The 25,125-nt window shown below is 46.0% G+C and overlaps 1 long non-coding RNA gene across 1 annotated transcript; it reads right to left on the reverse strand.

Annotated features, from left to right (window-relative positions):
• Positions 1-4,122: 4,122 nt before the first annotated feature.
• LOC147985729 (uncharacterized) lies at positions 4,123-15,699 on the reverse strand. Its single transcript, XR_015616844.1, has 5 exons — positions 15,249-15,699; positions 13,526-13,597; positions 7,283-11,878; positions 6,043-6,114; positions 4,123-4,396 (listed from the first exon to the last, which is right to left on the reverse strand). It is a non-coding gene; the product is annotated as an uncharacterized LOC147985729 (long non-coding RNA).
• Between the last annotated feature and the right edge of the window lie 9,426 nt (positions 15,700-25,125).

Genomic DNA, 25,125 nt, shown 5'->3' on the forward strand with positions numbered 1-25,125 from the left:
AATCAGTGAATCTACATTCTAAAATATGTTTATATACAGACACTCTAAAATATGTTTATATACATCTACATGTTCTTTCTCTGTCCCAAAATAAATGTATGACTTTATACTAACTTTGTACTAAAGTTACTATAAAGTTTAGACATTTATTTTGAGACGGAGGGAGTGGTTGTTATTGAAATCTCTAAAAAGACTTATACTCCCTCTGTCCGGAATTGCTTGTTGCGGAAATGAATAAAAATAAATGTATTCATAACTAAAATACATCTAGATATATCCATTTCCCTGACAAGTATATTCATAACTAAAATACATCTAGATATATCCATTTCCCTGACAAGTATTTCCGGACTGAGGGGGTATCTAGGAACGGAGGAAGTAATACTTATCCTAACATAACATATAGGTTGGAGTCTAATAGCTTTGACCTGAGCTAGCAGCACAGCGGCAGCTTGTAGAAGAGGCATGGCTAAGGCAGGGGCATCATGTCTATGTCCATAGCAGGGCGCGTCACTTCATCTATTTGCCTAAACGACCTTTTTTTGCACTTAAGTGTGCCCATGGCCCACGAAAAACTTATATGCCCGTCTGCCCCCCTTGACAAACGACTACCCGAAAGCCATGGCTGTTACAGGTAAAGAGGCCAAACCGCTGGCTGTCTGTCAACGTTCAACGGTCGTGGTCAGCCAGTTGGCGTGGCACCTTACGGACACGTCCTACTAGCAGAGGCCACAAAACAACGACAACGACAAACGAGGCTCGAGCAATACATCGAACAATTCCATCAATGTCCCTCTCTATTCCTTACTTCATGGTATTAGCCTAACCTTGATCCAAACCCTAGGCACCGCCGTTGCTTTCGCACCGTGCCGCCCTGAGGCGGTCGATCTCCATGGTCGCCATTGGGGCCTGCGTCACCCATATCTAGGGTTCATCCATCCGTCCTGTTGATCGGCTGCCCTAAAAAGTCATTTTCTTCTATCCTTTGACCAGGGTTTTTCTCTCTCGTCGGTCGTTTTAATCGGTGTTCTTCTTTTTGGTTTTCGTATCTAAAATCGGTTTCTGTCGCCCGCTGCCGCTGTCGACCCCACGACTCTACTCCGGCACTAGCGCAACCACCTGACCTATTCTCTGACCCGGCAACCCCCCATGGCCCTCATTCGCGCGTCTGCCCGCCCTTCACGATACGCTGGTTGTCGTCGCGCTGCTCTGAATGGGACTTCTTGATGCGGAGCGTCCTACGGTCATCCCCATGGACCTACCATCGTCTCATCAAGAGCCAAGAGGACCTATGACACGAGCACGAGCTAGAGCTCTCAAGAACGAGGTGACTTCCTTCCTTAGTGATATCACATATGATCCACTCGAGACATGGCTACTACCTAAGTCCGATATGCTATGCATGATTAGGTGTCAAGAGGACCCTCCCGGAGATGCTCATGAAGACGGACAAGCCGCCAAGTTCACGGACGAGGAGAACCAACGGAAGGAGTCAAGTGCAACTCCCAGGACCCGGACATTCGGCCTTCCAGCGCCAAGGAGCCGGCGCCCAAGCCTACAGGCCCCGGACATCCGACCCGTCAGCCCGGACATCCGGCCTCCGCCCGGAAATCCGGCGCCCATTACAGAACGTGCCCGAAGCTGAACCACTCCAGCCCGGACATCCGGCCAAAGGCCCGGACATCCGGCCCCTCGCCCGGACATCCGGACCCCGTCTATCCAGAGAGCGTCAAGGCCAGCCACGCCAGCCCGGACATCCGGCACCTCGCCCGGACATCCAGCCTTCCCTGTCTGCGCATAGTGTAAGGGCCCGAGGCCCATGTAACCTTTCGCCCCCCTAGACTATATACTCCTCCTCCTCCCCCCTTTTAGGGTTAACATTGGTATAGCTCATATGTGAGGATAGGTTTGCTCATCCATTACAGATCTACTCCACGAGAGAGACCGCGACCCCTCTATGGAGACGATCCCCTTGGATTCAAGACCCCCTTTTGGGTGGCCCCATCAAGACCTCCTCTAGGAGAAGAACCGGTTACCATTTGTATCGTCCTTTGTTGGATTTGAATCTTGTATCCCCTCTCATGTGTCGAGGATCTAGCACATGTGTGACTATATCTTGTTGGTTTAGTGTTTCTCTTGTGTTTTCCCTCATGATCTCCCTCATTTTCTTCGTGTTCTTAGTTGGGATCTGCTCCTTTCGTGAAAGATCAGCAATAGGGTTCCACCCTACATCATCTTGGTATCATGAGCCACGTTGATCACGATTTCGGAGCCCTCTCTCTTTATTTTCTAGCCTAGTTTTGTTGATTTTGTCCCTAATTCGAAAATAGCCTCACAAAAATAGCCCCAATTTTTTTTGTGATTTGTTGGTGTAATGAAGTTTTGTTGGATTTGATCCGCGGATTTCGTGTGTTGCAGGTAGATCTAGCTTTTCCCCATCTTTCCCCCAATTTCCATCCACCAAATCTTCCGAATTTTGCCCCGGATTTGACCTCTCCACGCGGTGTTCATCGAGTTCGTCCACGGATCCACAGCTCGGACATCCGGCCCGACAGCCCGGACATCCGGCCCCTAACAGCAACACTTCCATCCACCACTCCAATTCCGTCTAACTTTCGTCCAATTTTGACCCGGTGCCCATTTCCACTTCCGCATACAACCACCACTTCCGCATAGCACCACCATAGCCTTACCGCTACCACCTCCGACAATTTTGTCACGTTTTTTGCTTTGAGAATTTGTGTTGCGTAACCGTGTCCTATTGTGTTTCGGCTATCTAGGTATGGTTCGACATCGACATCACCGCCGCTTCTTCGCCAAGGATTACTACGAACACCTACATCATTTTGGTATCAACCTCATCTTGGTATCGTGATATCATCATACATTCTTGCCATTTGCATTGATAACCACCATAGCCTTACTTTTGCGTAGCTTACCCATCGAGACTAGCCATTGAGTATTGCCGGCAACGTGACTTGTGCACATTAGTGATCATACTCTCCATAGAATACATATCATATCATCGTGTTGCATATCTCGGTATCATCTCTTGTGTCACAGGGTTGTCATCGCATACACAATTGCTATCTTGGTTCGTGAAGCATTGCATGAGAAAAGAGCTCAAACAACAAAGAGCCAAACAAGCTTTTAAGCAAGAAGGAAAGATAAGCAAAGAGGTTATAAGCACGAACCATAGCATCATACAACATTGAGATTGTCATACTCGATCATCTTGGATCATATCATCGGTATACCATACATATAGCATACTTGGGATAGAAGTCGTTGCATTTTTGCTTAGTAAGTTGTGCACAAGTTCGTATCCGCCTATTGTGCAATCGTGCTAGCGTCTCTCTAGTGTTGTGCAAAGAGCATTTTTGTGGACTCCATATTTTGGCTCGCCCCTTGGTTATCTATTTGCATGTGTTTTTCCGATATCTATCTTGCTATTGGTCTACTTGTTGCATTTTGCAAATTTGCGCATCTTTTCCAACATTATTGAAGCTCACTAACAATTGCATCAAATTTTGTGCCACCATCCTAACCGAGCTCCACCATAAGCTTTTACTTGTGTAGGTGTGAGAAACTGACAAGAATTGGTACCAATTGTGCTATTTCCTTGTTACACATTGGAGTGATCATTGATCCATCTTCAACATCGGTCGAGGTACATTTGGTATAGGTTCTTCTCTTTCTCCCACTCACATATTTTTGTTTGGAATGGTGCATAGGCCAAGTACTTCTACCAACCCACTCTTCCTTGAGCAAGACGACGACCCGAACAACTATGTCACCAAACTACACCTCTTTGGTACACAACGAGCTTTGCATGAAGAGCAACTAGCAATGAGTGACCGCATCGACAACCTCGCCGCCGACTTGCGACTCTCCGAGCAACGCACAACAGACTACTTCGACAACAAGCTCGACGAGCACAAGCATGAGAATGACGCAAGAATGGACGAGATTCGTGCCTTGTTGGTCAACCGCTCTTCTACCACTTCGTCCTACTCAAGTGTGACACCCTCGATTCAATCGTACACTAATCATACACGCAAATGTGTACGATCAAGATCAAGGACTCACGGGAAGATATCACAACACAACTCTAGACACAAATTAAAACAACACAAGCTTTATATTACAAGCCAGGGGCCTCGAGGGCTCGAATACACAAGAGTCAGCGGAAGCAACAATATCTGATTACAGACATAAGTTAGACAAGTTTGCCTTAAGAAGGCTAGCACAAAAGCAACAACGATCGAAAAGGCAAGGCCTCCTGCCTGGGAGCCTCCTAACTACTCCTGGTCGTCGGCGGTCTCCACGTAGTAGTAGGCACCCTCGGGGTAGCAGTAGTCATCAGTGGTGTCGTCTGGCTCCTGGGATCCGTCATCTGGTCGCAACAATCGGGTATGGGAAAAAGAGGTAGCAAAGCAGCCGTGAGTACTCATCCAAAGTACTCGCAAGACTTACATCAGATCTAAACTATGTATGCATCTGTATCAAAGGAATGGGTTGTATCTGTGGACTAAACTGCAGAATGCCGGTAGGGAAGGGAAAGCCTAGCCTATCGAAGACTAGCATCTTCTGGAAACCACCATCTTGCAGCAACAGGAGGGAGTAGAGTAGCATAAAGTAAAGTAGTAGAAGTGTTATCAACCTCGGCCAGAGATCCTTTCTTGACTCCTTGATAGAAACCAATCCCAGAGCCATACTATCCAGTTATCATCATAATCCAATTCTCATCACCATCCGTTTCTCATCACAATCCATTTCTCATCACAAGTATCCAGTTCTAATTGTATCAATCGGGATGCAACTCCAAGTGTCCGTTACCGTAGGACAGGCTATCGATAGATGTTTTCTTCCCTGCAGGGGTGCACCAACTTACCTACCACGCTCGATTAACTCCGGCCGGACATACTTTCCTGGGTCATGCCCGGCCTCGGCCAAACAATACGCCGCAACCCGACCAGGCTTAATAGAGAGGCCAGCACGCCGGTCTAAACCTATACCCCCATGGGTCATGGGCCATCTCCCTGAGAACTCCTGCACGTTGCGTACGCGGCCGGTGAGCAGACCTAGCTACCTCCTTCAATAAGGCAGGAGCTTACGCAGTCCAACCCGGCGCGCGCCGCTCAGTCGCTGACGTCTATTAAGCTTCGGTTGATGTATACGACGCAGAACGCCCATACTATGCCCACGTGATGGTTAGTGCTATCAGGCCAGAGGCCCCTCGGATCAAATATCCAAATCGTAGTGGATTAGGAACGCGCGGTAACAAGCAGAGACTCACGATCGATGTGACCCCGTCGCCCCGTCTCGAGTACTTGCGGCAAGGGCTAAGAATGCCCGGCCACGCCTCGTAAGTATCTCGCGGGCACCTTCCAGGTCAACCCGACTCCACATCACTCGCTATTAAGCTCGCGCGGGTACCCCTCAGGGTCGACCCGTCTTTAGTAACATGGTTCAGTGTAAAGTCATAGTAACCATAGTAAATGTGTGTCTAACACCAAAGGGAAAACCCGAGGAATCACCCCCGGTGAATCCCACTCAATGTTATCATCAAGGTGAACGTAAGAGGATCCACCCTCGAGGTTCACGTTTGATGGGTTGCACGACAGAGCCGTAACGGAAGTGGTTAAGGAGGAAATCACCCTTGATGACCTCGAGCGTAAAGCTACACTACGGAGATCTCATCAGGAGTGATGTAAGAGGTTCCACCCTCGGCACTCGATGGTAACTCTACAGAGTCGTACAACTAGGGGGGTGATGTGCGGTGTCGGGGCCTGGACGTCGATCACGTTGATCGAGTCATCGAACATAAAGCGAGACAACTGGGACAAGGGGGGGTCACTGATGGATCTCTAACCAACCTATACTAAGCAGTTTAGAATAAGCAACTAAGGTATGAAAGCAGGTAACAAAAACAGGCTATGCATCAGAGTAGGATCATACATAAAGCAGTAGCAGTTCTAATGCAAGCATGAGAGGGAAAGAAATGGGCGATATCAAAATGCTCAAGGGGGGTTTGCTTGCCTGGCTGCTTTGGCAAGGAGGGGGGGTCGTCGTCGACGTAGTCGATCACAATGGCAGCATCGCTCTCAGGGTCTACCGGAAAGAAGAGGGGGAAGAAACAGTAAATATAAAAGCAAACATAGCACCACAAAGCATAACATGGAAAAAAGATGTGTCGGGTGTGACCTAACGCGGTAGGAGGTGGTACCGGTAAAGGGGGGAAACATCCGGGAAAGTATTCCCGGTGTTTCGCGTTTTCGGACAGATGGACCGGAGGAGAAAAGTTGTGTGTTCGCTATGCTAGGGATGTGTGGCGGACGAACGGACTACGTATTCGGATTCGTCTCGTCGTTCTGAGCAACTTTTATGTACAAAATAGTTTCATCCGAGTTACAGATTATTTTATATGATTTTTCAAAGTATTAAACATTTTCTGCAATTTCAACATTTATTTAATCGGAATTGACCAAGTCAAATCGACTGGTCAAAAGGAAAGGTTGGCCCACATGGCATAGACTATACGTAAACAAAATAAATAAACTTTAACTTAACTAAATGGCTCCACCTGCCATAGGCTAGCAACTAACCTAACAAAGATTACCTAAGTAGTCTAAATTAGCCTAAACTAATTAGGCCGGCCACACACAACACCTATGCACACACACGGCCACAGCCACCACCACCAGCAGCCAGCGATTGCAGGCGGCAGTAGCAGCATCAAAGCAACGCTAGCAGCGGCGGCTAGCAGTATAAGAGCAGCAGCAGCACGGCCAGCAGCAGTTCAGCGGCACATAGCAGGAGCAGCAGCACGGCATCAGAAATAGAGCAGCTACGAGCGGACGCGAGGCCACGGCAGTACGTAGAAGCAACAGCAGTACAGCGGCAGGGCCGCGGGCGGCTGCGGCACGGCACCCGTGGGCGCACGGCCGGGCGAGCCGGCGAACGGCCGGGCCAGCCAGCGCGCAGGGGCGCAGCGGACACAGGACTGGGCACGGCCAGGGGCGCGGTGTGCGGATGTGCGAGCGGGGGCGGCTAAAGGGGAGCGCGTGAGTGGGCGGCCTCGACGTGCTGTGAGGAGTGGAGGCGGACGAATGCGTGCGTGGTCGTGCGTGACGGGCAGCGGCAGGAGGAGCAACGCGAGCAGGCCAGGAGTGGATGTGCGCGCGCGGACGCGGAACTCCGGCCATGGCGGCTTCGGGCGAGCACGGGTCTACGCGACGGATCGACAGCGGGACGAGGGGGATTCAGAGGAGGAGCTCACCGTGGAGGCACAAGTAGGCCCGGTCGAAGCTTAGGAGCGCAGGATTGGACGAACTTGAAGAAGAACGCCGGCGGCGATCGAGGAAGATGAAGCTCGATCCGCACGATGCGGTGGCTCCGGGCTTGAGCTCGTGGGCGAGGAAGACGAAGCAGACGACAGCGGTTCCGCGGGACCTCCCAGCTCGGCGTGGGGGCGACGATGGTCGCGAGGTCGACGTCAACAATGGCGACGGAGGCGTTCGGGAGTGGGGCTGAACTAGAGAGGGGAACCCCTGGGAGAGGGGAGAAGTGGATGAGAGCGGGAGTGAGGCCAGAGGGGAACCGAGGCGCCAGGGGGGCGGCCTTATCCTCCCGTCGGTGGCGTACGGGGCGCGGCACCGGGTCTGGCGGGGACGAGCAGGAGTCCCCCTCCCGGTCGGTCGTACAGGGGAGAGGGAGACGACCCGGGGAGGGGTTGGGCTGCCTCGGCCTTTTGGGCCAAGGGGGTCTTTGTTTCTTTTCGCCTTTTCTCATTTTAGGTTTCTGTTTTCTTTTTGTTTTATTTAATACAGAGACAGAGGGAAAAGTTTGGGCTACCAAACTACTTTGAAAAATTGTGGGACTAGGCCACTTAAATTCTTTGTACTGATTGGCACTGGCATAAAAAGTTTGAGGGGCAATTAAATTCATTTGGACTTTTCATAATTAAAATAGCATTTTAAATGCTGAAACTGCACTGTTTAAATTGTTATAGTCCATCTTGGCTTGGAGGTGATGTTGTTTTCCTTATCAATCATTTGTTATGGAATTTTGGCTAAATGATGAACTATTTTGCAACAACTTTTGTGCAACTTCATATTTCACTTTCAAATTGAATTTGATTCGGAAGTGGGATTTCAAATGATATTTGAATTAAAGGTGATTAAGCACTGCTTAGCAAAGTGATTAGCTTAATCACAGAGGGTTACTGTAGCATGACACTGGGGGTGTTACAAATCTCCTCCACTACAAGAAATCTCATCCTGAGATTTAAGTGGGGAAATAAAGAGTAACTTCAGGTGAACTGACCCTTATAGGGTTAATTGTCTGTTGAACAATGCAGGGAATGAGGCAGAAGTATCTCTCGAGTTGAAACTTAGTAAAACATCAAGAGCAAAGTATGAAGGTACAATAGGAAGTTACAAGCGGATGGACAAACGATTGATACCTGAACCAAGTGTGAGAAAGGAGTTCAGAGCCTCAGGAATAGATCATCTCTCGAAAGGTGGCTCGTGACATGATACGAAGCCAAGCGTGAGGAATAACCTCAGAAACAGGGGGTACAGGAGAGTCAGGTTTTGATCCTGTGGAACTGTGGGTTATGGTCCCACCATGTGGGTTAAAAGGAGAAAGGGCGCTAGCATTTTGCACGGTCATGATAGCAAGACATGTCAGAGGGCATCATGTCAGTTATGTCGGCAACAACGTCGGTACCAAGGGCGGGGGATGAAGAGAACCATCTTCCTGCTCATTGAACGAGGCGGACCAATAGGCAAAGTTCTCGTCCATCGGTGGTTACCGGAATGTCATCAATAATAGTAACAGGGTCTTTACTGACGGAGTTGTACATTGAGGTGTTTACCTAAGCAGGAAATTATCTCTACTGGGATAAGTTAGTTTACCGGAAAGGTTAAACAAAATAATGGAAAGGAAAAATATGGTTAGTATATTAACCAGAACAATGGAAAGGAAAATGTGTTTAAACACATATTTTAGGGGTATATCCTTCCCAAGGACAAGCAGAGCAAGATATCCTACAACGGTGTTTGGATAATTGATAAAGAAAATTTAGTATCATGCCTCAAATGTTCTTATTGGAGATCGGATTACCACAGACATGCTTCAGGATAGCATTGACACGATCATCAGATAAAGGTCAGTCTTTGGATTCACAAAGGACCCATCGGAAACAACTTATAATTTAAGTCATACAATTTCAGCAAGGAAAAGATGAGGATGTGGCCGACGGGCTCAACAACAACCCATCGACATGTCAAAAAGAATGTATTTTCAAAATTATATGAACTTGTGTTGGGGAAGGCAAGAATGTTGTCCATGATAACACAAATCATCGAGGGGCAAGGATTGTATTTCTCATCATGAATTCGATTGATATCCTGGAAGATCTCAGAAAGTTGATGATGATAACGACACATTTGTCGAGAGATTTCAGGAAGATGTAATCGATCGGCGATGACATCAAGTCAATGGAATGATGAAGCGAAAGGTTATTGGAACCACGAGTACGACACAAACTCGAAAGCAAGCTTGTTGTTCATGGCAAAATGGTATGACGAGGAAGATCGACATAAGCTTAGCTCGTCGTCGAAAATTGTGCTCCGGAAAGAAGGACCAGGTAGCACAGTTAAAATTTAGCACGATAATGATATAGCCGATCAGGCTAGGAATGACTTGAAGGATTATTAAACTCGTAAGTAATGAAAATTACTTAGAGTTATAGAATCGAAGTGCGGAATCGATTCAACCGATTCACTTATCGGTGTCCTCGAGTGATCAATAACTCAGATCCTGGGGGAAATCTGAAATCGGTGAGAAGCAATACTAGATGAAGACTCATAGGAAGCAACACAGTTCTTTGATATTCTCGAGGTATCGGAGGGTAATACTCGAAGGAAGATCAAAAATAGAGGTTGCGGAGATGCATTGATCTACAGAAGACAAGTGCTTTAACTTTTCCGAGAAATGGAATTAAAAGGGGGAACAATCATGGTCAGAACCACGGTTGCAAAGGACCAAACATAGATACCATAAGAACTAATAATAAGGGGATTATTATATCACAAGAAGCTTCCATGATAAGATCCACATTAGGTCCATGGGCATGAACACAAAGTTCAAGGTCGACTCCCACTTCTCCAATGCATAACCTTTCATTCACTTCTGGCGTTCAATGAAGTTGTAGTGTTGAAATGTTATCTGGCAAAACACCAGAAGAGTATGACTCGTGAAAACTCTCGGGTTCACATGGATTAAGGAAGGCATAGGTCCAACCCATAGGGGCATCTTGGGAACATATACCACAAACTCCCCGAGTAAAATAACACAAGCTCGAAGGCAGAGGATACAATTTACCAAAGGCTTTATGTATCTGAGGAAAGGCTCCAAGAGGTTATTAAATATGAAGAACGTTGTCAGATAAAATCCAACAAAGGATCTGGCGGTCCACATTGGATCTGATGTGAGTATCGATACTCGACCAGAAGAAGGAAGAATGCAAAGGCTTCGGATTATAGAAACATGAATAATTCGATGCTTTAAATGCAAAGAAATCATGATTTCAAAAATAGAAGATCAGAAGCAGACGCTCTGATCAAAAGATAAGTAAGTTGAATAGCCCTAGGGATACAATTGACGACAATTTGATTGGTCGAGAAACAACTCTTGGTCAAATGACGTCCAAGCCGGAAGGATGAATTCTATGACCCGACTCAGGATTGCGAGCATCCGCAACATATTGAATCAACAGACTCAAATGATAATGACAAAGGATGCCAATAAGATTACTATACTTATGGGATTTAACCATAGTGCAAGCAAGCAAGAATTTCAAGAGCAATAAGCTGCTAATGATTTTCGGAAGATCGAATAGGATTTCGAAGATTTTTGTGAAACACTCAAACAACTGGGGATGGAGAATCTTCGGTAATTGAGAGGAATTATTCGTAGGGGTATTCATGTGGTAAAGAACTTCAAGGCAATTGCAGAAGGGGTTCTCGGGACAACGGAGAGTATTTCGGGGCATCTTTTAGAAACAAGAGCAACTAGGGACAAAGGTATGAACGGCAACTGTATGTACTTATCCATAAGGATATATCGGTGGCAGTGAATTGCAAAGGCGGTGGGCACAAGGGTCTCGGGAAAACATCAAAGAGTATCTTCGAAATCTTCTGATGAAGCAGGCGATCATCTGGAATGAAGGGGCTCTCTGGTAGGAAGTGGTTGCGAGAACCTAAAGTTAGAGTTAGTAAAATCTTTAACCCGAATAGAAGAGAGATCAGAATCCCAGAGTAGAGACGAGGAATAAAAGATCCTAATACCACCCAATGGCGACATGGGCCCATAAGACACACAGCCAATGTTAGTAAAAGTTTTTCAGTGACTAGACTCAACTTCGGCCAAGGAGTTGGAAAGGGGGCTACATACAGGCAGTCGACTCTGATACCAACTTGTGACGCCCTCGATTCAATCGTACACTAATCATACACGCAAATGTATACGATCAAGATCAAGGACTCACGGGAAGATATCACAACACAACTCTAGACACAAATTAAAATAATACAAGCTTTATATTACAAGCCAGGGGCCTCGAGGGCTCGAATACATAAGCTCGAATACACAAGAGTCAGCGGAAGCAACAATATCTGAGTACATACATAAGTTAGACAAGTTTCCCTTAAGAAGGCTAGCACAAAAACAACAACGATCAAAAAGGCAAGGCCTCCTGCCTGGGAGCCTCCTAACTACTCCTGGTCGTCGGCGGTCTCCACGTAGTAGTAGGCACCCTCGGGGTAGCAGTAGTCATCAGTGGTGTCGTCTGGCTCCTGGGATCTGTCATCTGGTCGCAACAATCGGGTATGGGGGAAAAGAGGTAGCAAAGCAGCCGTGAGTACTCATCCAAAGTACTCGCAAGACTTACATCAGATCTAAACTATGTATGCATCTGTATCAAAGGAATGGGTTGTATCTGTGAACTAAACTGCAGAATGCCAGAAGGGAAGGGAAAGCCTAGCCTATCGAAGACTAGCATCTTCTGGAAACCACCATCTTGCAGCAACAGGAGGGAGTAGAGTAGCATAAAGTAAAGTAGTAGAAGTGTTATCAACCTCGCCCAGGGATCCTTTCTCGACTCCCTGCGAGAAAGCAATCCCAGAGCCATACTATCCAGTTATCATCATAATCCAATTCTCATCACCATCTGTTTCTCATCACAATCCATTTCTCATCACAAGTATCCAGTTCTAGTTGTATCGATCGGGATACAACTCCAAGTGTCCGTTACCGTAGGACAGGCTATCGATAGATGTTTTCTTCCCCGCAGGGGTGCACCAACTTACCCACCACGCTCAATTAACTCCGGCCGGACATACTTTCCTGGGTCATGCCCGGCCTCGGCCAAACAATACGCCGCAACCCGACCTAGGCTTAATAGAGAGGCCAGCACGCCGGTCTAAACCTATGCACCCAGGGGTCATGGGCCATCTCCCCGGGAACTCCTGCACGTTGCGTACGTGGCCGGTGAGCAGACCTAGCTACCTCCTTCAACAAGGCAGGAGCTTACGCAGTCCAACCCGGCGCGCGCCGCTCAGTTGCTGACGTCTATTAAGCTTCGGCTGATGTATACGACGCAGAACGCCCATACTATGCCCACGTGATGGTTAGTGCTATCAGGCCAGAGGCCCCTCGGATCAAATATCCAAATCATAGTGGATTAGGAACGCGCGGTAACGAGCAGAGACTCATGATCGATGTGACCCCGTCGCCCCGTCTCGAGTACTTGCGGCAAGGGCTAAGAATGCCCGGCCACGCCTCGTAAGTATCTCGCGGGCACCTTCCAGGTCAACCCGACTCCACATCACTCGCTATTAAGCTCGCGCGGGTACCCCTCAGGGTCGACCCGTCTTTAGTAACATGGTTCAGTGTAAAGTCATAGTAACCATAGTAACTGTGTGTCTAACACCCAAGGGAAAACCCGAGGAATCACCCCCGGTGAATCCCACTCAATGTTATCATCAAGGTGAACGTAAGAGGATCCACCCTCGAGGTTCACGTTTGATGGGTTGCACGACAGAGCCGTAACGGAAGTGGTTAAGGAGGAAATCACCCTCGATGACCTCGACCGTAAAGCTACACTACGGAGATCTCATCATGAGTGATGTAAGAGGTTCCACCCTCGGCACTCGATGGTAACTCTGCAGAGTCGTACAACTAGGGGGTGATGTGCGGTGTCGGGGCCTGGACGTCGATCACGTTGATCGAGTCATCGAACATAAAGCGAGACAACTGGGACAAGGGGGGGTCACTGATGGATCTCTAACCAACCTATACTAAGCAGTTTAGAATAAGCAACTAAGGTATGAAAGCAGGTAACAAAAACAGGCTATGCATCAGAGTAGGATCATACATAAAGCAGTAGCAGTTCTAATGCAAGCATGAGAGGGAAAGAAATGGGCGATATCAAAATGCTCAAGGGGGGTTTGCTTGCCTGGCTGCTTTGGCAAGGAGGGGGGGTCGTCGTCGACGTAGTCGATCACAATGGCAGCATCGCTCTCAGGGTCTACCGGAAAGAAGAGGGGGAAGAAACAGTAAATATAAAAGCAAACATAGCACCACAAAGCATAACATGGAAAAAAGATGTGTCGGGTGTGACCTAACGCGGTAGGAGGTGGTACCGGTAAAGGGGGGAAACATCCGGGAAAGTATTCCCGGTGTTTCGCGTTTTCGGACAGATGGACCGGAGGAGAAAAGTTGTGTGTTCGCTATGCTAGGGATGTGTGGCGGACGAACGGGCTACATATTCGGATTCGTCTCGTCGTTCTGAGCAATTTTCATGTACAAAATATTTTCATCCGAGTTACAGATTATTTTATATGATTTTTCAAAGTATTAAACATTTTCTGGAATTTCAACATTTATTTAATCGGAATTGACCAAGTCAAATTGACTGGTCAAAAGGAAAGGTTGGCCCACATGGCATAGACTATACATAAACGAAATAAATAAACTCTAACTTAACTAAATGAGTCCACCTGCCATAGGCTAGCAACTAACCTAACAATGATTATCTAAGTAGTCTAAGGGCCTGTTCTGATGTTCTCCAACTCCAAACTTCACAACTTCTCAGCCTGGTTACAGCCCGAACGCCTCAACTTCAAGAAGCTAAACTTCATGAAGCCATCTTGGGCTGTAGTGTAATTTTCTGAAGCTAGGGAAATACAGCTCCATGTTTACAAGAATCTGAAGTTGGACATATTTATGGCTATACTGCCACCGCCAAAGAAAACGGTTCGATCCCTAGCTCCTCATCGCTCGTAAAAGGGTACCGCACGCACCGGCTGCTCCTCGTTCGCGCCAATATGGGCTGCTTTTAGCCGGCCCAAGGTGGCAACAGACGGGCCAGCAGTCCCCTAGCTGGGCTGCCAGATCAAAATGGCGCTGGGAGAAGCTACGAGGCAGCCGAACGCTTTTGAGTCGCCACTTGAAGCGAGAAGTCATGCGAGAAGCTGGATCTAAAAAGTTTTAGAGAAGCTGGCCAGTTTCAGAACAGGCCCTAAATTAGCCTAAACTAATTAGGCCGGCCACACACAACACCTATGCACACACACAGCCACAGCCACCACCACCAACAGCCAGCGATTGCAGGCGGCAGTAGCAGCAGCAAAGCAACGCTAGCAGCGGCGGCTAGCAGTATAAGAGCAGCAGCAGCACGGCCAGCAGCGGGAGTAGCAGCAGTTCAACGGCACATAGCAGGAGCAGCAGCACGGCATCAGAAATAGAGCAGCTGCGAGCGGACGCGAGGCCACGACAGTACATAGAAGCAACAGCAGTACAGGAACAGCAGTACAGCGGCAGGGCCGCGGGCGGCTGCGGCACGGCACCCGTGGGCGCACGGCCGGGCCAGCCAGCGCGCAGGGGCGCAGCGGACACGGGACTGGGCACGGCCAGGGGCGCGGTGTGCGGATGTGCGAGCAGGGGCGGCTAAAGGGGAGCGCGCGAGTGGGCGGCCTCGACGTGCTGTGAGGAGTGGAGGCGGACGAATGCGTGCGTGGTCGCGCGTGACGGGCAGCGGCAGGAGGAGCAACGCGAGCAGGCCAGGAGTGGATGTGCGCGCGCGGACGCGGAACTCCGACCATGGCGGCCTCGGGCGAGCACGGGTCTACGGCGACGGATCGACAGCGGGACGAGGGGAATTCAGAGGAAGAGCTCACCGTGGAGGCACAAGTAGGCCCGGTGGAAGCTTAGGAGCGCAGGATTGGACGAACTTGAAGAAGAACGCCGGCGGTGATCGAGGAAGATGAAGCTCGATCCGCACGATGCGGTGGCTCCGGGCTTGAGCTCGTGGGCGAGGAAGACGAAGCAGACGACAGCGGTTCCGCGGGACCTCCCAGCTCGGCGTGGGGGCGACGATGGTCGCGAGGTCGACGGCAACAATGGCGACGGAGGCGTTCGGGAGTTGGGCTGAACTAGAGAGGGGAACGCCTGGGAGAGGGGAGACGTGGATGAGAGCGGGAGTGAGGCCAGAGGGGAACCGAGGCGCCAGGGGGGCGGCCTTATCCTCCCGTCGGTGGCGTACGGGGCGCGGCACCGGGTCTGGCGGGGACGAGCAGGAGTCCCCCTCCCGGTCGGTCGTACAGGGGAGAGGGAGACGACCCGGGGAGGGGTTGGGCTGCCTCGGCCTTTTGGGCCAAGGAGGTCTTTGTTTCTTTTCGCCTGTTCTCATTTTAGGTTTCGGTTTTCTTTTTGTTTTATTTAATACTGAGACAGAGGGAAAAGTTTGGGCTACCAAACTACTTTGAAAAATTGTGGGACTAGGCCACTTAAATTCTTTGTACTGATTGGCACTGGCATAAAAAGTTTGAGGGGCAATTAAATCCATTTGGACTTTTCACAATTAAAATAGCATTTTAAATGCTGAAACTGCACTGTTTAAATTGTTATAGTCCATCTTGGCTTGGAGGTGATGTTGTTTTCCTTATCAATCATTTGTTATGGAATTTTGGCTAAATGATGAACTATTTTGCAACAACTTTTGTGCAACTTCATATTTCACTTTCAAATTGAATTTGATTCGGAAGTGGGATTTCAAATGATATTTGAATTAAAGGTGATTAATCACTGCTTAGCAAAGTGATTAGCTTAATCATAGAGGGTTACTGTAGCATGACACTGGGGGTGTTACATCAAGACGGAGCCGCTCGAGTCGACACTCCAATGACACTGTCTCCGGCTTAAGTACCCCGACATCGAACACTCTTCGTCGTGCCGCGCGTCAAGATCCTCAAGCAAACCACAATCCTCTACACGACATCGACTCTCAAGAGCAAGCTCGCGCGCAAGAACATCGACACCGTCAAAATCAAGCTACATTCGCGCAAGCACAAGAACGGCAACGCCAACGACAACAAGAACAAGATGAACGAGCATGACAACATCAAGATGCACAAGACGCCGAGGCACAACGTCAAGAACAACAACTTCGTGAAGCTCAAGCACTTGAGATGCAACGTGCCCTTCGAGATTCAAGTTGTGTCGTAGCCAACCGGGGCCGACAAGCTCGTCTACACCAAGAAGCGCTTCACGATGAAGCTCAAGAGAGGATTTTCCAAGCACGCGTGCATCGACAAGCTCCTCAACAAGCTCGACAAGCTCCTCCATAAGCTCGCCAAGAACATCATGTTCAACAAGAGCAAGATGATAATGGAAATCCTCCAAGACAGGAGCAACATGAGTTCGACAACCCTCCTCGCCAAGAGCAACATGAGATTGTCAATCCTCAACGACATGGGCTTCATCATCCCCGACCCCAACACAATGAAGAGCAACGATACGGCAAGCTAAAGTTCACCATACCCAAGTTTTCTGGAAGCAATGATCCCGAGGAGTACCTATCATGGGCATTGAAGGTTGACAAAATCTTCGACTTGCACAACTATGAAGAAGAGAAGAAGATTGCGATGGCATCTCTTGAATTCCAAGACCACGTCCTCATTTGGTGGGAACAAGTCATTGAGCGCCGAGAGGCAAGAGGTGAACCACTCATCACAACTTGGGCGCGAATGAAGGATGTCATGAGAGCATGTTTCGTGCCTACCTACTACAACAGCGACCTGATGTCTACTACACAACCTTCTTCTTGTAGACGTTGTTGGGCCTCCAAGTGCAGAGATTTGTAGGACAGTAGCAAATTTCCCTCAAGTGGATGACCTAAGGTTTATCAATCCGTAGGAGGCGTAGGATGAAGATGGTCTCTCTCAAACAACCCTGCAACCAAATAACAAAGAGTCTCTTGTGTCTCCAGCACACCCAATACAATGGTAAATTATATAGGTGCACTAGTTCGGCGAAGAGATGGTGATCCAAGTGGAATATGGATGGTAAATATAGGTTTTTGTAATCTGAAAATATAAAAACAGCAAGGTAACTAATGATAAAAGTGAGCACAAACGGTATTGCAATGCGTCGAAACAAGGTCTATGGTTCATACTTTCACTAGTGCAAGTTCCCTCAACAATAATAACATAATTGGGTCATATAACTATCCCTCAACATGCAACAAAGAGTCACTCCAAAGTCACTAATAGCGGAGAACAAATGAAGAGATTATGGTAGGGTACGAAACCACCTCAAAGTTATCCTTTCTGATCGATCTATTCAAGAGTCTGTAGTAAAATAACACGAAGCTATTCTTTCCGTTCAATCTATCCTAGAGTTTGTACTAGAATAACACCTTAAGACACAAATAAACCAAAACCCTAATGTCACCTAAATACTCCAATGCCACCTCAAGTATCCGTGGGTATGATTATACGATATGCATCACACAATCTCATATTCATCTATTCAAACCAATACAAAGAACTTCAAAGAGTGCCCCAAAGTTTCTACCAGAGAGTCAAGACGAAAACATGTGCCAACCCCTATGCATAGGTTCATGGGCGGAACCCGCAAGTTGATCACCAAAACATACATCAAGTGGATCAATAGAATACCCCATTGTCACCACGGGTATCCCACGCAAGACATACATCAAGTGTTCTCAAATCCTTAAAGACTCAATCCGATAAGTTAACTTCAAAGGGAAAACTCAATCCATTACAAGAGAGTAGAGGGGGAGAAACATCATAAGATCCAACTATAATAGCAAAGCTCGCGATACATCAAGATCGTATCACCTCAAGAACACGAGAGAGAGACCAAACACATAGCTACTGGTACATACCCTCGGCCCCGAGGGAGAACTACTCCCTCGTCATGGAGAGTACCGGGATGATGAAGATGGCCACCGGAAAGGGATTCCCCCTCCGGCAGGGTGCCGGAACGGGTCTAGATTGGTTTTCGGTGGCTACAGAGGCTTCTGGCGGCGGAACTCCCGATCTATTGTGCTCCCCGAAGTTTTTAGGGTATATGGGTATATATGGGAGGAAGAAGGACGTCAGTGGACCTCCGGGCTGTCCACGAGGCAGGGGGCGCGCCCGCCCCCCATCCTCGTGGGCAGCCCGGGACTCTCCTGGTCCAACTCCGATACTCAGTGGGCTTCTTCTGGTCCAAAAATAAGTTTCGTGAAGTTTCAGGTCAATTGGACTCCGTTTGATTTTCCTTTTCTACGATACTCTAAAACAATGAAAAAGCAGAAACTGGCACTGGGCTCTAGGTTAATAGGTTAGTCCTAAAATTCATATAAAATAACATATAAATGTATATAAAACATCCAAGGTTGATAATATAATAGCATGGAACAATCAAAGATTACAGATACATTGGAGACGTATCACGACCTCTTCAAGAAACTCCAACTACTCAAGTAAGGAACCAAGAGCGTTGAAGAGTACTACAAGGAAATGGAGATTACCATGATAAGAGCCAATGTCACGGAAGATGATGAGCAAACTATGGCACGTTTCTTGAATGGACTCAACCATCCTATCAAGAAGATCGCCGACTTCCAACCATACTCGAACCTCATCAAGCTAGTGCATCAAGCTACCAAAGCAGAACGCCAAGTGCAAGATGACCTCAAGTACGCCAAGTTTTCATCCAAGTCCTATGGCTTCTCCAACAATCAAGCTTCAACGACTCCAACACCTTCTACCTCAACCAAGCCATCTACAAGCAACGGCGACAAGTCAAGTTACAAGAAAACTTCAACAAGCTAAAGTCATCCTCCTACTACAAGCAACTCCAAGCCGAAAGCTTCATCATCATCTACCCCAACCGATGAGACGGTCAAGACAAGTTCCTTCAAATGCTTCACATGCGGAGGCCGAGGCCACAAGTCCTTTGAGCGTACAAACAAGCGCACCATGATCCTCAACGACAACGGAACCTATGATTCAATGAGTGAAGGAGAAATGGAAGCCCTTGAGCAAGTGGCCATGCACTGTCAAGTGAACAACAAAGATGAACATGATCAAGTCTTTTGCGATGAAGATTCAAGCCCCGCTCTTGTTGTCTCTAAGGTCTTGACTCTTCAACATCAACAAGACGAAGACCAAAGATGCCATATCTTCCACACAAAGACCGGCATCAATGGAAGGTCTGTCAAGGTCATCATTGATGGAGGGAGTTGCCACAACCTAGCAAGTGAAGAACTATGCTCCAAGCTTCAATTGGTCAAGACGAAGCACCCGCACCCCTACTAGGTTCAATGGCTAAGAGACACCGGCACTTTGCAAATCGAGCATAGAGTACACGTTTCTTTCAAGATCGGAGCTTACGAAGATACTTTGGAGTGTGGTGTCATCCACAACGGGCGTACAAACCATTATAGCTTCAAGATGAAAGGGAAGGAGTATGTGCTTGCTACCTCTTGAGCACTGCGTTGGATTTCCTTGAAGAGGAAAGGATGCTGCTGCAAAGTAGCGTAAGTATTTCCCTTAGTTTTTGAGAACCAAGGTATCAATCCAGTAGGAGGCTACACACGAGTCCCTCGTACCTGCACAAAGCAAATAACTCCTCGCAACCAACGCGATAAGGGGTTGTCAATCCCTTCACGGTCACTTACGAGAGTGAGATCTGATAGATATGATTGGATAATATTTTTGGTGTTTTTGTGATAAAGATGCAAAGTAAAATAAAAGCAAAGTAAAAAGCAAAGGAAATAACTAAGTATTGGAAGATTAATATGATGAAGATAGACCCGGGGGCCATAGGTTTCACTAGTGGCTTCTCTCAAGAGCATAAGTATTTTACGATGGGTGAACGAATTACTGTTGAGCAATTGACAGAATTGAGCATAGTTATGAGAATATCTAGGTATGATCATGTATATAGGCATCAGGTCCGAAACAAGTAGACCGACTCCTGCCTGCATCTACTACTATTACTCCACTCATCGACCGCTATCCAACATGCATCTAGAGTATTAAGTTCATGAAAACAGAGTAACGCCTTAAGCAAGATGACATGATGTAGAGGGATAAATTCATGCAATATGATAAAAAACCATCTTGTTATCCTCGATGGCAATAATACAATATGTGCCTTGCTGCCCCTACTGTCACTGGGAAAGGACACCGCAAGATTGAACCCAAAGCTAAGCACTTCTCCCATTGCAAGAAAGATCGATCTAGTAGGCCAAACCAAACTGATAATTCAAAGAGACTTGCAAACATAACCAATCATACATAAAAGAATTCAGAGAAGATTCGGATATTGTTCATAGATAATCTTGATCATAAACCCACAATTCATCGGTCTCAACAAACACACCGCAAAAAGAAGATTACATCGAATAGATCTCCACAAGAGAGGGGGAGAACATTGTATTGAGATCCAAAAAGACAGAAGAAGCCATCTAGCTAATAACTATGGACCCAAAGGTCTGAGGTAAACTACTCACACTTCATCGGAGGGGCTATGGTGTTGATGTAGAAGCCCTCCGTGATGGATGCCCCCTTCGGCGGAGCTCCGGAACATGCCCCAAGATGGGATCTCGTGGATACAGAAAGTTACGGCGGTGGAATTAGGGTTTTGGTTCGGTATCTGATCATTTGGGGGTACGTAGGTATATATAGGAGGAAGGAGTACGTCGGTGGAGCAACAGGGGGCCCACGAGGGTGGAGGGCGCGCCTGGGGGGGCGGGGGGTAGGCGCGCCCCTACTTCGTGGCCTCCTCCTTTATTTCTTGACGTAGGGTCCAAGTCTCCTGGATCATGTTCGGTTAGAAAATCACGTTCCCGAAGGTTTCATTCCATTTGGACTCCGTTTGATATTCCTTTTCTTCGAAACCCTAAAATAGGCAAAAACAACAATTCTGGGCTGGGCCTCCGGTTAATAGGTTAGTCCCAAAAATAATATAAAAGTGGATAATAAATCCCAATAATGTCCAAAACAGTAGATAATATAGCATGGAGCAATCAAAAATTATAGATATGTTGGAGACGTATCAAGCATCCCCATGCTTAATTCCTGCTCGTCCTTGGGTAGGTAAATGATAAAAACAGAATTTTTGATGCGGAGTGCTACTTGGCATAATTTTAATGTAATTCTTCTTAATTGTGGTATGAATATTCAGATCCAAAAGATTCAAGATAAAAGTTCATATTGACATAAAAATAATAATACTTCAAGCATACTAACTAAGCAATTATGTCTTCTCAAAATAACATGGCCAAAGAAAGTTCATCCCGACAAAATCATATAGTTTAGTCATGCTCCATTTTCGTCACACAAGAATGCTCTCATCATGCACAACCCCGATGACAAGCCAAGCAATTGTTTCATACTTTAGTAATCTCAAACCTATAAACTTTCACGCAATATATGAGCGCGAGCCATGGACATAGCACTATGGGTGGAATAGAATATGATGATGGGTTATGTGGAGAAGACAAAAAGGATAAAGTCTCACATCAACGAGGCTAATCAATGGGCTACAGAGATGCCCATCGATTGTTGTTAATGCAAGGAGTAGGGATTGCCATGCAACGAATGCACTAGAGCTATAAATGTATGAAAGCTCAACAAAAGAAACTAAGTGGGTGTGCATCCAACTTGCTTGCTCACGAAGACCTAGGGCACTTGAGGAGGTCCATTGTTGGAATATACAAGCCAAGTTCTATAATGAAAAATTCCCACTAGTATATGAAAGTGACAAAACAAAAGACTCTCTATCATGAAGATTATGGTGCTACTTTGAAGCACAAGTGTGGCAAAGGATAGTAACATTGTCCCTTCTCTCTTTTTCTCTCTTTTATTGGGCCTTCCCTTTTTTATGGCCTTTCTCTCCCTCTTTTTTTAATTCCTCACTTGGGACAATGCTCTAGAAAATGATGATCATCACATTTCTATTTATTTACAACTCAATGATTACAACTCGATGCTAGAACAAAAGATGGCTCTATATGAATGCCTCCGGCGGTGTACCGGGATATGCAATGAACCAAGAGTGACATGTATGAAAGAATTATGAACGGTGGCTTTGCCACAAATACTATGTCAACTACATGATCATGCTAAGAAATATGACAATGATGAATGTGTGATGATAAACGGAACGGTGGAAAGTTGCATGGCAATATATCTCAGAATGGCTATGGAAATGCCATAATAGGTAGGTATGGTGGATGTTTTGAGGAAGATATAAAGAGGTTTATGTGTGAAAGAGTGTATCATATCACGGGGTTTGGATGCACCGGCGAAGTTTGCACCAACTCTCAATGTGAGAAAGGGCAATGCATGGTACCGAAGAGGCTAGCAATGATGGAAGGATGAGAGTGCGTATAATCCATGGACTCAACATTAGTCATAAAGAACTCACATACTTATTGCAAAAATCTACATCAAAAACCAAGCACTACGCGCATGCTCCTAGGGGGATAGATTGGTAGGAAAAGACCATCGCTCGTCCCTGACCGCCACTCATAAGGAGGACAATCAAAGAACACCTCATGTTTCAAATTTGTTACATAATGTTTACCATACGTGCATGCTACGGGACTTGCAAACTTCAACACAAGCATTTCTCAAATTCACAACTACTCAACTAGCACGACTTTGATATTATTACCTCCATATCTCAAAACAATCATCAAGCATCAAACTTCTCTTAGTATTCAAAACACTCATAAGAATTTTTTTACTAATCTTGAATACCTAGCATATTAGGATTATTTAAGCAAATTACCATGCTATTTAAGACTCTCAAAATAATCTAAGTGAAGCATGAGAGATCAATAGTTTCTATAAAACAAATCCACCACCGTGCTCTAAAAGATATAAGTGAAGTACTAGAGCAAAATTATATAACTCAAAAGATATAAGCGAAGCACATAGAGTATTCTAACAAATTCCAAATCATGTATGGCTCTATCAAAAGGTGTGTACAGTAAGGATGATTATGGTAAACTAAAAGGTAAATACTCAAATCATACAAGATGCTCCAAGCAAAACACATATCATGTGGTGAATAAAAATATAGCTCCAAGTAAAGTTACCGATAGAAGTAGACGAAAGAGGGGATGCCTTCCGAGGCATCCCCAAGCTTTGGATTTTAGGTGTCCTTAGATTATCTTGGGGATGCCATGGGCATCCCCAAGCTTAGGCTCTTGCCACTCCTTGTTCTATAATCCATCAAATCTTTACCCAAAACTTGAAAACTTCACAACACAAAACTCAAAGTAGAAAATCTCGTGAGCTCCGTTAGCGAAAGAAAACAAAAGACCACTTTAAGGTACTGTAATGAACTCATTCTTTATTTATATTGGTGTTAAACCTACTGTATTCCAACTTCTATATGGTTTATAAACTATTTTACTAGCCATAGATTCATCAAAATAAGCAAACACCACACGAAAAACAGAATCTGTCAAAAACAGAACAGTCTGTGGTAATCTGTAGCTAGCGCAAGATCTGGAACCCCAAAAATTCTAAAATAAATTGCTGGACGTGAGTAATTTATCTATTAATCATCTGCAAAAATAATTAACTAAATACCACTTTTCAAATAAAAATGGCAGGAGTTCTCGTGAGCGTTAAAGTTTCTGTTTTTTACAGCAAGTGTAACAAGACTTTCCCCAAGTCTTCCCAATGGTTCTACTTGGCACAAACACTAATTAAACATAAAAAACACAACCAAACAGAGGCTAGGTAAATTATTTATTACTAAACAGGAGCAAAAAGCAAGGAATAAAAATAAAATTGGGTTGCCTCCCAACAAGCGCTATTGTTTAACGCCCCTAGCTAGGCATAAAAAGCAAGGACAGATCTAGGTATTGCCATCTTTGGTAGGCAATCCATAAGTGGCTCTCATAATAGATTCATAAGGTAATTTAATTTTCTTTCTAGGAAAGTGTTCCATGCCTTTCCTTAATGGAAATTGGAATCTAATATTTCCTTCCTTCATATCAATAATTGCACCAATCGTTCTAAGGAAAGGTCTACCAAGAATAATAGGACATGAAGGATTGCAATCTATGTCAGGAACAATAAAATCTACGGGCACATAATTCCTATTTGCGACAATAAGAACATCATTGATTCTTCCCATTGGTTTCTTAATAGTGGAATCCGAAAGGTGCAAGCTTAAAGAGCAATCATCAAAATCACGGAAACCTAACAAATCACACAAAGTCTTTGGAATCGTGGAAACACTAGCACCCAAATCACATAAAGCATAGAACTCATGATCTTTAATCTTAATTTTAATAGTTGGTTCCCACTCATCATAAAGTTTTCTAGGGATAGAAACTTCCAACTCAAGTTTTACTTCATAAGATTGCATCAAGGCATCAACGATATGTTTAGTGAACACTTTATTTTGACTGTAAGCATGAGGAAAATTTAGCACGAATTGCAACAAGGAAATACAATCAATCAAAGAGAAATTTTCATAATTAAATTCCTTGAAATCCAAAATAGTGGGTTGAGCAACATCTAGGGTTTTAATTTCTTCAGTCCCACTTTCATCAAATTTAGCATCAAGATCTAAAAACTCCGAATTTTTGGAACGCCTTCTAGGTAAAGGTGGATCATATTCAGTCCCATCATTATCAAGATTCATATTGCAAATCAAAGATTTAATAGGGGACACATCAATAACTTTTAGATCTCCATCTTTATTTTCATAAGAACTAGAAGAACACGCTCT

The sequence above is a fragment of the Triticum urartu genome, chromosome 2A, assembly GCF_056163025.1.
Source record: "Triticum urartu cultivar PI428250 chromosome 2A, HENAU_Tu73, whole genome shotgun sequence".
Taxonomy (NCBI): Eukaryota; Viridiplantae; Streptophyta; class Magnoliopsida; order Poales; family Poaceae; genus Triticum; species Triticum urartu.